Raw genomic sequence first — 12,090 nt, 5'->3', positions numbered from 1 at the left:
CTACAAAACCAACGAGGTTCAGGTTTTGGCTAAGTGATCGGTTCATTTTAGCACCCACAATGGTAGATGGGATCCATATGAAGAGATTAAGCCATTGAGATTGAAAATCCATTGTGGTTTACTCAACTTTTTCACAAAAAAACGTATTTCATATAATTTGAACGATTTTCAAGGATGCACCCTACAAAACCACCGAGGCTCAGGTTTTGGCTAAGTGATCGGTTCATTTTAGCACCCACAATGGTAGATGGGATCCATATGAAGAGATTGAGTCCTTGAGATTGAAATTCCATTGTGGTTTACTCAACTTTTTCACAAAAAAACGTATTTCATATAATTTGAACGATTTTCAAGGATGCACCCTACAAAACCACCGAGGTTCAGGTTTTGGCTAAGTGATCGGTTCATTTTAGCACCCACAATGGTAGATGGGATCCATATGAAGAGATTAAGCCCTTGAGATTGAAAATCCATTGTGGTTTACTCAACTTTTTCACAAAAAAAACGTATTTCATATAATTTGAACGATTTTCAAGGATGCACCCTACAAAACCACCGAGGCTCAGGTTTTGGCTAAGTGATCGGTTCATTTTAGCACCCACAATGGTAGATGGGATCCATATGAAGCGATTGAGCCTTTGAGATTGAAAATCCATTGTGGTTTACTCAACTTTTTCACAAAAAACGTATTTCATATAATTTGAACGATTTTCAAGGATGCAACCTACAAAACCAACGAGGCTCAGGTTTTGGCTAAGTGATCGGTTCATTTTAGCACCCACAATGGTAGATGGGATCCATATGAAGCGATTGAGCTCTTGAGATTGAAAATCCATTGTGGTTTACTCAACTTTTTCACATAAAAACGTATTTCATACAATTTGAACGATTTTCAAGGATGCACCCTACAAAACCAACGAGGTTCAGGTTTTGGCTAAGTGATCGGTTCATTTTAGCACCCACAATGGTAGATGGGATCCATATGAAGAGATTAAGCCATTGAGATTGAAAATCCATTGTGGTTTACTCAACTTTTTCACAAAAAAACGTATTTCATATAATTTGAACGATTTTCAAGGATGCACCCTACAAAACCACCGAGGCTCAGGTTTTGGCTAAGTGATCGGTTCATTTTAGCACCCACAATGGTAGATGGGATCCATATGAAGAGATTGAGTCCTTGAGATTGAAAATCCATTGTGGTTTACTCAACTTTTTCACAAAAAAACGTATTTCATATAATTTGAACGATTTTCAAGGATGCACCCTACAAAACCACCGAGGTTCAGGTTTTGGCTAAGTGATCGGTTCATTTTAGCACCCACAATGGTAGATGGGATCCATATGAAGCGATTGAGCCTTTGAGATTGAAAATCCATTGTGGTTTACTCAACTTTTTCACAAAAAACGTATTTCATATAATTTGAACGATTTTCAAGGATGCAACCTACAAAACCAACGAGGCTCAGGTTTTGGCTAAGTGATCGGTTCATTTTAGCACCCACAATGGTAGATGGGATCCATATGAAGCGATTGAGCCTTTGAGATTGAAAATCCATTGTGGTTTACTCAACTTTTTCACAAAAAACGTATTTCATATAATTTGAACGATTTTCAAGGATGCAACCTACAAAACCAACGAGGCTCAGGTTTTGGCTAAGTGATCGGTTCATTTTAGCACCCACAATGGTAGACGGGATCCATATGAAGCGATTGAGCTCTTGAGATTGAAAATCCATTGTGGTTTACTCAACTTTTTCACAAAAAAACGTATTTCATATAATTTGAACGATTTTCAAGGATGCACCCTACAAAACCACCGAGGTTCAGGTTTTGGCTAAGTGATCGGTTCATTTTAGCACCCACAATGGTAGATGGGATCCATATGAAGCGATTGAGCCTTTGAGATTGAAAATCCATTGTGGTTTACTCAACTTTTTCACAAAAAACGTATTTCATATAATTTGAACGATTTTCAAGGATGCAACCTACAAAACCAACGAGGCTCAGGTTTTGGCTAAGTGATCGGTTCATTTTAGCACCCACAATGGTAGATGGGATCCATATGAAGCGATTGAGCTCTTGAGATTGAAAATCCATTGTGGTTTACTCAACTTTTTCACAAAAAAACGTATTTCATATAATTTGAACGATTTTCAAGGATGCACCCTACAAAACCACCGAGGCTCAGGTTTTGGCTAAGTGATCGGTTCATTTTAGCACCCACAATGGTAGATGGGATCCATATGAAGAGATTGAGTCCTTGAGATTGAAAATCCATTGTGGTTTACTCAACTTTTTCACAAAAAAACGTATTTCATATAATTTGAACGATTTTCAAGGATGCACCCTACAAAACCACCGAGGTTCAGGTTTTGGCTAAGTGATCGGTTCATTTTAGCACCCACAATGGTAGATGGGATCCATATGAAGAGATTAAGCCCTTGAGATTGAAAATCCATTGTGGTTTACTCAACTTTTTCACAAAAAAAACGTATTTCATATAATTTGAACGATTTTCAAGGATGCACCCTACAAAACCACCGAGGTTCAGGTTTTGGCTAAGTGATCGGTTCATTTTAGCACCCACAATGGTAGATGGGATCCATATGAAGAGATTAAGCCCTTGAGATTGAAAATCCATTGTGGTTTACTCAACTTTTTCACAAAAAAAACGTATTTCATATAATTTGAACGATTTTCAAGGATGCACCCTACAAAACCACCGAGGCTCAGGTTTTGGCTAAGTGATCGGTTCATTTTAGCACCCACAATGGTAGATGGGATCCATATGAAGCGATTGAGCCTTTGAGATTGAAAATCCATTGTGGTTTACTCAACTTTTTCACAAAAAACGTATTTCATATAATTTGAACGATTTTCAAGGATGCAACCTACAAAACCAACGAGGCTCAGGTTTTGGCTAAGTGATCGGTTCATTTTAGCACCCACAATGGTAGATGGGATCCATATGAAGCGATTGAGCTCTTGAGATTGAAAATCCATTGTGGTTTACTCAACTTTTTCACATAAAAACGTATTTCATACAATTTGAACGATTTTCAAGGATGCACCCTACAAAACCAACGAGGTTCAGGTTTTGGCTAAGTGATCGGTTCATTTTAGCACCCACAATGGTAGATGGGATCCATATGAAGAGATTTAGCCATTGAGATTGAAAATCCATTGTGGTTTACTCAACTTTTTCACAAAAAAACGTATTTCATATAATTTGAACGATTTTCAAGGATGCACCCTACAAAACCACCGAGGCTCAGGTTTTGGCTAAGTGATCGGTTCATTTTAGCACCCACAATGGTAAATGGGATCCATATGAAGAGATTGAGTCCTTGAGATTGAAAATCCATTGTGGTTTACTCAACTTTTTCACAAAAAAACGTATTTCATATAATTTGAACGATTTTGAAGGATACACCCTACAAAACCACCGAGGTTCAGGTTTTGGCTAAGTGATCGGTTCATTTTAGCACCCACAATGGTAGATGGGATCCATATGAAGCGATTGAGCCTTTGAGATTGAAAATCCATTGTGGTTTACTCAACTTTTTCACAAAAAACGTATTTCATATAATTTGAACGATTTTCAAGGATGCAACCTACAAAACCAACGAGGCTCAGGTTTTGGCTAAGTGATCGGTTCATTTTAGCACCCACAATGGTAGATGGGATCCATATGAAGCGATTGAGCTCTTGAGATTGAAAATCCATTGTGGTTTACTCAACTTTTTCACAAAAAAACTTATTTCATATAATTTGAACGATTTTCAAGGATGCACCCTACAAAACCACCGAGGTTCAGGTTTTGGCTAAGTGATCGGTTCATTTTAGCACCCACAATGGTAGATGGGATCCATATGAAGCGATTGAGCCTTTGAGATTGAAAATCCATTGTGGTTTACTCAACTTTTTCACAAAAAACGTATTTCATATAATTTGAACGATTTTCAAGGATGCAACCTACAAAACCAACGAGGCTCAGGTTTTGGCTAAGTGATCGGTTCATTTTAGCACCCACAATGGTAGATGGGATCCATATGAAGCGATTGAGCTCTTGAGATTGAAAATCCATTGTGGTTTACTCAACTTTTTCACATAAAAACGTATTTCATACAATTTGAACGATTTTCAAGGATGCACCCTACAAAACCAACGAGGTTCAGGTTTTGGCTAAGTGATCGGTTCATTTTAGCACCCACAATGGTAGATGGGATCCATATGAAGAGATTAAGCCATTGAGATTGAAAATCCATTGTGGTTTACTCAACTTTTTCACAAAAAAACGTATTTCATATAATTTGAACGATTTTCAAGGATGCACCCTACAAAACCACCGAGGCTCAGGTTTTGGCTAAGTGATCGGTTCATTTTAGCACCCACAATGGTAGATGGGATCCATATGAAGAGATTGAGTCCTTGAGATTGAAAATCCATTGTGGTTTACTCAACTTTTTCACAAAAAAACGTATTTCATATAATTTGAACGATTTTCAAGGATGCACCCTACAAAACCACCGAGGTTCAGGTTTTGGCTAAGTGATCGGTTCATTTTAGCACCCACAATGGTAGATGGGATCCATATGAAGAGATTAAGCCCTTGAGATTGAAAATCCATTGTGGTTTACTCAACTTTTTCACAAAAAAAACGTATTTCATATAATTTGAACGATTTTCAAGGATGCACCCTACAAAACCACCGAGGTTCAGGTTTTGGCTAAGTGATCGGTTCATTTTAGCACCCACAATGGTAGATGGGATCCATATGAAGAGATTAAGCCCTTGAGATTGAAAATCCATTGTGGTTTACTCAACTTTTTCACAAAAAAAAACGTATTTCATATAATTTGAACGATTTTCAAGGATGCACCCTACAAAACCACCGAGGCTCAGGTTTTGGCTAAGTGATCGGTTCATTTTAGCACCCACAATGGTAGATGGGATCCATATGAAGCGATTGAGCCTTTGAGATTGAAAATCCATTGTGGTTTACTCAACTTTTTCACAAAAAACGTATTTCATATAATTTGAACGATTTTCAAGGATGCAACCTACAAAACCAACGAGGCTCAGGTTTTGGCTAAGTGATCGGTTCATTTTAGCACCCACAATGGTAGATGGGATCCATATGAAGCGATTGAGCTCTTGAGATTGAAAATCCATTGTGGTTTACTCAACTTTTTCACATAAAAACGTATTTCATACAATTTGAACGATTTTCAAGGATGCACCCTACAAAACCAACGAGGTTCAGGTTTTGGCTAAGTGATCGGTTCATTTTAGCACCCACAATGGTAGATGGGATCCATATGAAGAGATTAAGCCATTGAGATTGAAAATCCATTGTGGTTTACTCAACTTTTTCACAAAAAAACGTATTTCATATAATTTGAACGATTTTCAAGGATGCACCCTACAAAACCACCGAGGCTCAGGTTTTGGCTAAGTGATCGGTTCATTTTAGCACCCACAATGGTAGATGGGATCCATATGAAGAGATTGAGTCCTTGAGATTGAAAATCCATTGTGGTTTACTCAACTTTTTCACAAAAAAACGTATTTCATATAATTTGAACGATTTTCAAGGATGCACCCTACAAAACCACCGAGGTTCAGGTTTTGGCTAAGTGATCGGTTCATTTTAGCACCCACAATGGTAGATGGGATCCATATGAAGAGATTAAGCCCTTGAGATTGAAAATCCATTGTGGTTTACTCAACTTTTTCACAAAAAAAACGTATTTCATATAATTTGAACGATTTTCAAGGATGCACCCTACAAAACCACCGAGGTTCAGGTTTTGGCTAAGTGATCGGTTCATTTTAGCACCCACAATGGTAGATGGGATCCATATGAAGCGATTGAGCTCTTGAGATTGAAAATCCATTGTGGTTTACTCAACTTTTTCACAAAAAAAAACGTATTTCATATAATTTGAACGATTTTCAAGGATGCACCCTACAAAACCACCGAGGCTCAGGTTTTGGCTAAGTGATCGGTTCATTTTAGCACCCACAATGGTAAATGGGATCCATATGAAGAGATTGAGTCCTTGAGATTGAAAATCCATTGTGGTTTACTCAACTTTTTCACAAAAAAACGTATTTCATATAATTTGAACGATTTTGAAGGATACACCCTACAAAACCACCGAGGCTCAGGTTTTGGCTAAATGATCGGTTCATTTTAGCACCCACAATGGTAGATGGGATCCATATGAAGCGATTGAGCTCTTGAGATTGAAAATCCATTGTGGTTTACTCAACTTTTTCACAAAACAACGTATTTCATATAATTTGAACGATTTTCAAGGATACACCCTACAAAACCACCGAGGCTCAGGTTTTGGCTAAGTGATCGGTTCATTTTAGCACCCACAATGGTAGATGGGATCCATATGAAGCGATTGAGCTCTTGAGATTGAAAATCCATTGTGGTTTACTCAACTTTTTCACAAAAAAAACGTATTTCATATAATTTGAACGATTTTCAAGGATGTACCCTACAAAACCACCGAGGTTCTGTGTTTTGGCTAAGTGATCGGTTCAATTTTGCACACACAACGATAGATGGGATGCATATGAAGCAATTGAGCCCTGGAGATTGAAAATCCAGTGTGGTTACTCAATTTTTTTTATTACGTTCTATTCGAATCTTCATAGAATTTTACGAATTTACCCTACAAAACCACCGAGGCTAAGGTATTGGCTAAGCTATCGTGTGATTTTGGCATACAACACGGTAGATGGGTTCTATACGAAGCGAAATGGGGGCATTGAAATTGAAAATCCGTTGCAGTTTACTCATCTTTTTCATCTATAAAACTTTTTATAGATTTTAAAGCTTGTATTATACACGCATGCATTACGGCTAGAGCTACGTAATTACTTGGCCAACAAGAATTGATACTTACCTGAAAAGTCTCTATCGTCGTTATGTTGGTTTAGGACGCCTTCAACCGTTTCAGGATGGATATTTTAGCGAACTAGGACAGCGAGGTTGAAGAACTCCACATTTTTTTCGCTCAATAAAATCATGTTTAGGGGTGGAATTTGTGGCTTAGATCGGATAGGACAACCTCACAGGGGTCAATATTGGTACCAATAAAGCGTGACGTGATTTATGGAGGTTCCCTAAGACAGTATTTTTTTTAATTATGAAGGGCTACGGCAGTTTCCACAGCTTTTTTCTAAATTTGGGGATATTCTGTTTTTAAAATAAATAAGCAAGCAATGAAAAATAATATATTTGTCGCATTTATGTTCATTTATACAATTGAAAGATGATATTGTTACTAGGAAACAATCTTCTGCAAGGTATAAGTATGAATTAACAATATTTTAATAACATGATTTTGAGCTATAATAAATATTTTACCATACATCACCTCGATTGTACTCCTAAAAGTGGCGAGAGCTTGTAAATAAATATTAAGTGTTTCTATCTGGTTGCCCTATGATCTTATTTATTTATTTATTCATTTCGTCAACCGACGTAGACTAGTACATTGTACAATTACATATTTTTTTCTTATTTCCTAATTTTAATTTATAACTTTAGAAAAATATATATTCAATCTAGTATTCATTTGACAACTTAATGATACGAATGAAATCAGTCTATGATGATACTAAAGAGACACACTTTAAAATTGCCATTGAAAGGAGTCAGTTGTGTAAGGAGATCCATAACAAAATGTACGACCACATTTGTATCACACATGTATGACATCCCTATTCCCACCCAATAGGATTGTTTAAAGCCAACATTAATTGGGTTTCCCCATTGACAATGCATTTGGGTTCCCTAAACATTAGCACAATATGCGGGAATCGTAAACGTGACATTATCGCACCCTGGTGGTATCACACGTCTTTCCGATTTATAACAGAGATGAAACTTTTTTTTTATTTTAAGGAACGGCGATAATTATTCATCACATATTATTGTTAGTATTATTATTAAATTTATTAATCAATAACTTGAGATAATGTATTTTTAAATGTTACAATACACATCAGGTGTTTTGATTTTTGTTGTGAAAATTTGTATCACTTAGTTTTCAGAAACAGTCTGGGCAGTTTATAGTGAAGACAAAGAGATTAAAAAAATAAATATTAAATAGTAGAGTAGTTGTCAATTTCACAACTTATCGCGTGAGGGAACCATTGATTATTTTTTTTATATAGATCAACATCGATTTCATGAAAACACCGAATCCACACTTTGCCGTCATAAATACTCGACTTGCGACTGCAGGTAACGCCCAACGCTCGCCAGGTCACGCTCCACCTGGTCCACCCATCGTGCTCTCTGTGCTCCACGCCTCTGTGCGTACCAACCGGATGGATACCAAACACCAACTTTGCAGGGTTGCTGTCCGGCATTCTTTCAACATTTTCTGCCTACCGTATCTATCCAGCTCTAGCCTCTTTCAGGATGTTGCGTTCACCGTAGAGTACAGCGAGCTCGTGGGTCCTCCTTCGTCGCCACACACCGTTTTCCTACACGCCGCCAAAGATCGTCCTTAGCACGCGTCGCTCGAAAACTCCGAGTGCTTGCAGGTCTTTCTCGAGCATCGTCCATTTCTCGTATACGTAGAGGACTACCGGTCCTATTAGCGTTTTTAAGATGGTACATTTGGTGTGGGGGTGAATCATTTTGAATACACTTTCTTCTGCAGCTCATAGTAGGCACGACTTCCACTGATGACGCGCCTTCGTATTTCACGGCCCACTTTATTGTCAGCCGTTATGGGTAGTACGCAGATCGCAAGAAATTTGGCCTATCTTGATGCGTGGGAAATTCAGGCAAGGAATCGCTCAAGAAATGAGCAAGCGTCGCTTTATTCCGGATCCTAGTACGGAGCTGAAACGAAACGTTAAATCAAATGGGGCTTGCTGTGTTAAATTTCTGGACCATTCCGGTCACGGAAAAATAATGCACTGAACGAAAATTACTTGAGCGATACCGTTTGAAGTGCATACCTCGCATTAGCAAGGAACCGAGGTAGACGAATTCTTCAACTACCTCGAAAGTATCCCCGTCTATCGTAATATTGCTGCCAAGGCTTGTCGTGTCTTGCTCAGTCCCACGCCAGCATGTATTTTGCTTTGGTCGCATTCACCACCAGTCCGACCTTTGCTGCTTCACGTCTCAGGCGGGTTTACAGTTCTACCACCGTTCTAAATGTTCTAGGAATAATATCCATGTCATTTGCAAACCAGACAAATTGTCCGGATTTTGTGAAAATCGTTCCCCGGCTGTTGAGCCTGACTCGTCGCATAACTCCTTCCAGGCCGATGTTGAATAGTAGGCAAGAGAGTCCATCACCTTGTCGCAGTCCCCGTCAAGATTCGAATGAACTCGATAGTTGACCTGAAATCCTTACGATGTTTTGCACACCGTCCATCGTTGCTCTTATCAATCTGGTAAGCTTCCCGGGAAACCTGTTTTCGTTCACGATTTTCCATAGCTCTGTGTACTCTTTTTGATTTTTCGGTGCTAGTCTTTTTACAGCTGGCTCGCAGGGCCTGACGCCAACCCACTAACCCAGGGAGCTGAGCGTACCTTCCCGGATTTAGCACTAGTGCTAAACAGCTAGGCTCACGCGCCAGTCTTCGCCGAGGATGGTGTTTTGAATTGGCGCCCAGGAGATAATATTGTACCTGAGCTTTAACCCTTGAGGAAACCATTGAATTCTTGCTGTATATTTATTGTAGCTCCTCGTTTCTCGTTGCATTCAATCCTCGGCTCGATGAGACATGAAAAATAAATAAGAATGGTAGGAAGATATGAGCAGGAGGAGTGAGAAGGAGAGTGGATACATATTAGCGTGGGTCATCGGAACCGTTTTCTCAGATCAAAGCTTTTTTGGTTCCGTTTCGGGTCCTGAGTATCTGTGTAAAATTTGAGCACGATCGGTTGCGTCTACACTTTGCGCATTGCAATTGAAATTTGTATGGGATTTTGTATGGGAAAACATACTTTTTTGGATTTTTGTCATAAGTTGTCTGAAACTTTTTAACCGATACTATAAAATGATAGCCTAGGATGTTCTGAAAAACTTTGTTGAAGACCGCAAAGCGATCCGATGCTTGTGAAAATAGTTATAACCAACGAACCGCATGCATGTGTTTATGTTTTAAAGGAATAACAATAGCAACAAAACCATGCTGTTTAGCCAAGCAATGCCAACGCTATAACATTTTTTCATAAGTATCAGATCACTTCGCGGTCTTCGACAAAGTTTTTCAGGACACCCTAGGCTATGTTTTCACTTCATCGGTTACATGATTTTAGAAAAATTCGAGCTTGTTATGAGAGAAATGTAAAAAAAGTGTGTTTTCCTATGTAAAACTCTATACAAACTTCAAACGCGATGCGCAAAACGTAGACATAACCGATCCTGCCCAAATTTTGCTCACTTATTTGGGTCCTGAAATGGGATCAAAAAAGCTTTGATCTGATGGGATAACATTGAATTTTTCTATTTTCCATATAAACGATGACCCACTTTAACCTATATCCGTATGCATCTAGGACATTGGAAATTCTCGATACTTAACATAATTTCAGGCATTTCTCGGAATTTTTAAGGTTTCAGAACTTTTGAATTGTCGCGAATATTCAAAGTAATTTAAAGGAAATTCAAGCTCAGTAAAATAAGGAAACTAATATTCAAAATAACATTTTATTTAAACCACGTGTCAAATGCGATTCTACTACAAATTCAGAGTCAAATTAAATTTAGATAAAAATAAAACATACTGCTGTTAAATGAATGGACCACATTATATATATATGATTCAAGGGAACGAGGAATGGATACATACGCTCCATATTTAGGAAATGACTACCGCGTATTCAAGGGAATGAGGAATGGATACATACGCTCCATATTTATCAAAAGACTACCGCGTGTTTAAGGGAACGAGGAATGGATACAAACGCTCCATATTTAGGAAAAGACTACCGCGTGTTCAAGGGAACGAGGAATGGATACATATGCTCCATATTTACTAAAAGACTACCGCGTGTTTAAGGGAACGAGGAATGGATACATACGCTCCATATTTGGGAAATGACTACCGTGTATTCAAGGGAACGAGGAATGGATACATACGCTTCATATTTACTAAAAGACTACCGCGTGTTTAAGGGAACGAGGAATGGATACATACGCTCCATATTTAGGAAATGACCACCGCGTATTCAAGGGAACGAGGAATGGATACATACACTCCATATTTACTAAAAGACTACCGCGTGTTTAAGGGAACGAGGAATGGATACATACGCTCCATATTAAGGAAATGACTACCGTGTATTCAAGGGAACGAGGAATGGATACATACGCTCCATATTTACTAAATGACTACCGCGTATTCAAGGGAACGTGGAATGGATACATACGCTCCATAATTAGTAAATGACTACCGCGTATTCAAGGGAACGAGGAATGGATACATACGCTCCATATTTACTGAATGACTACCACGTATTCAAGGGAACGAGGAATCGATACATACGCTCCATATTTACTAAAAGACTACCGCGTGTTTAAGGTAACGAGGAATGGATACATACGCTCCATATTTGGGAAATGACTACCGTGTATTCAAGGGAACGAGGAATGGATACATACGCTTCATATTTACTAAAAGACTACCGCGTGTTTAAGGGAACGAGGAATGGATACATACGCTCCATATTTAAGAAATGACTACCGCGTATTCAAGGGAACGAGGAATGGATACATACGCTCCATATTTACTAAAAGACTACCGCGTATTCAAGGGAACGTGGAATGGATACATACGCTCCATATTAAGGAAATGACTACCGTGTATTCAAGGGAACGAGGAATGGATACATACACTCCATATTTACTAAAAGACTACCGCGTGTTTAAGGGAACGAGGAATGGATACATACGCTCCATATTAAGGAAATGACTACCGTGTATTCAAGGGAACGAGGAATGGATACATACGCTCCATATTTACTAAATGACTACCACGTATTCAAGGGAACGAGGAATCGATACATACGCTCCATATTTACTAAAAGAC

The 12,090-nt window shown here is 38.5% G+C and overlaps 1 long non-coding RNA gene across 1 annotated transcript; it reads right to left on the bottom strand.

Moving 5' to 3' along the window:
• Nucleotides 1–7,242: 7,242 nt before the first annotated feature.
• Nucleotides 7,243–11,514, bottom strand: LOC134285158 (uncharacterized). The gene is made up of 2 exons (XR_009996181.1): nt 8,977–11,514; nt 7,243–8,884 (listed from the first exon to the last, which is right to left on the bottom strand). It is a non-coding gene; the product is annotated as an uncharacterized LOC134285158 (long non-coding RNA).
• Nucleotides 11,515–12,090: the final 576 nt, after the last annotated feature.

This window comes from Aedes albopictus, chromosome 1 (genome assembly GCF_035046485.1).
Source record: "Aedes albopictus strain Foshan chromosome 1, AalbF5, whole genome shotgun sequence".
In the NCBI taxonomy this organism is placed as follows: Eukaryota; Metazoa; Arthropoda; class Insecta; order Diptera; family Culicidae; genus Aedes; species Aedes albopictus.
This window is presented reverse-complemented; position numbering and strand designations above follow the sequence as displayed.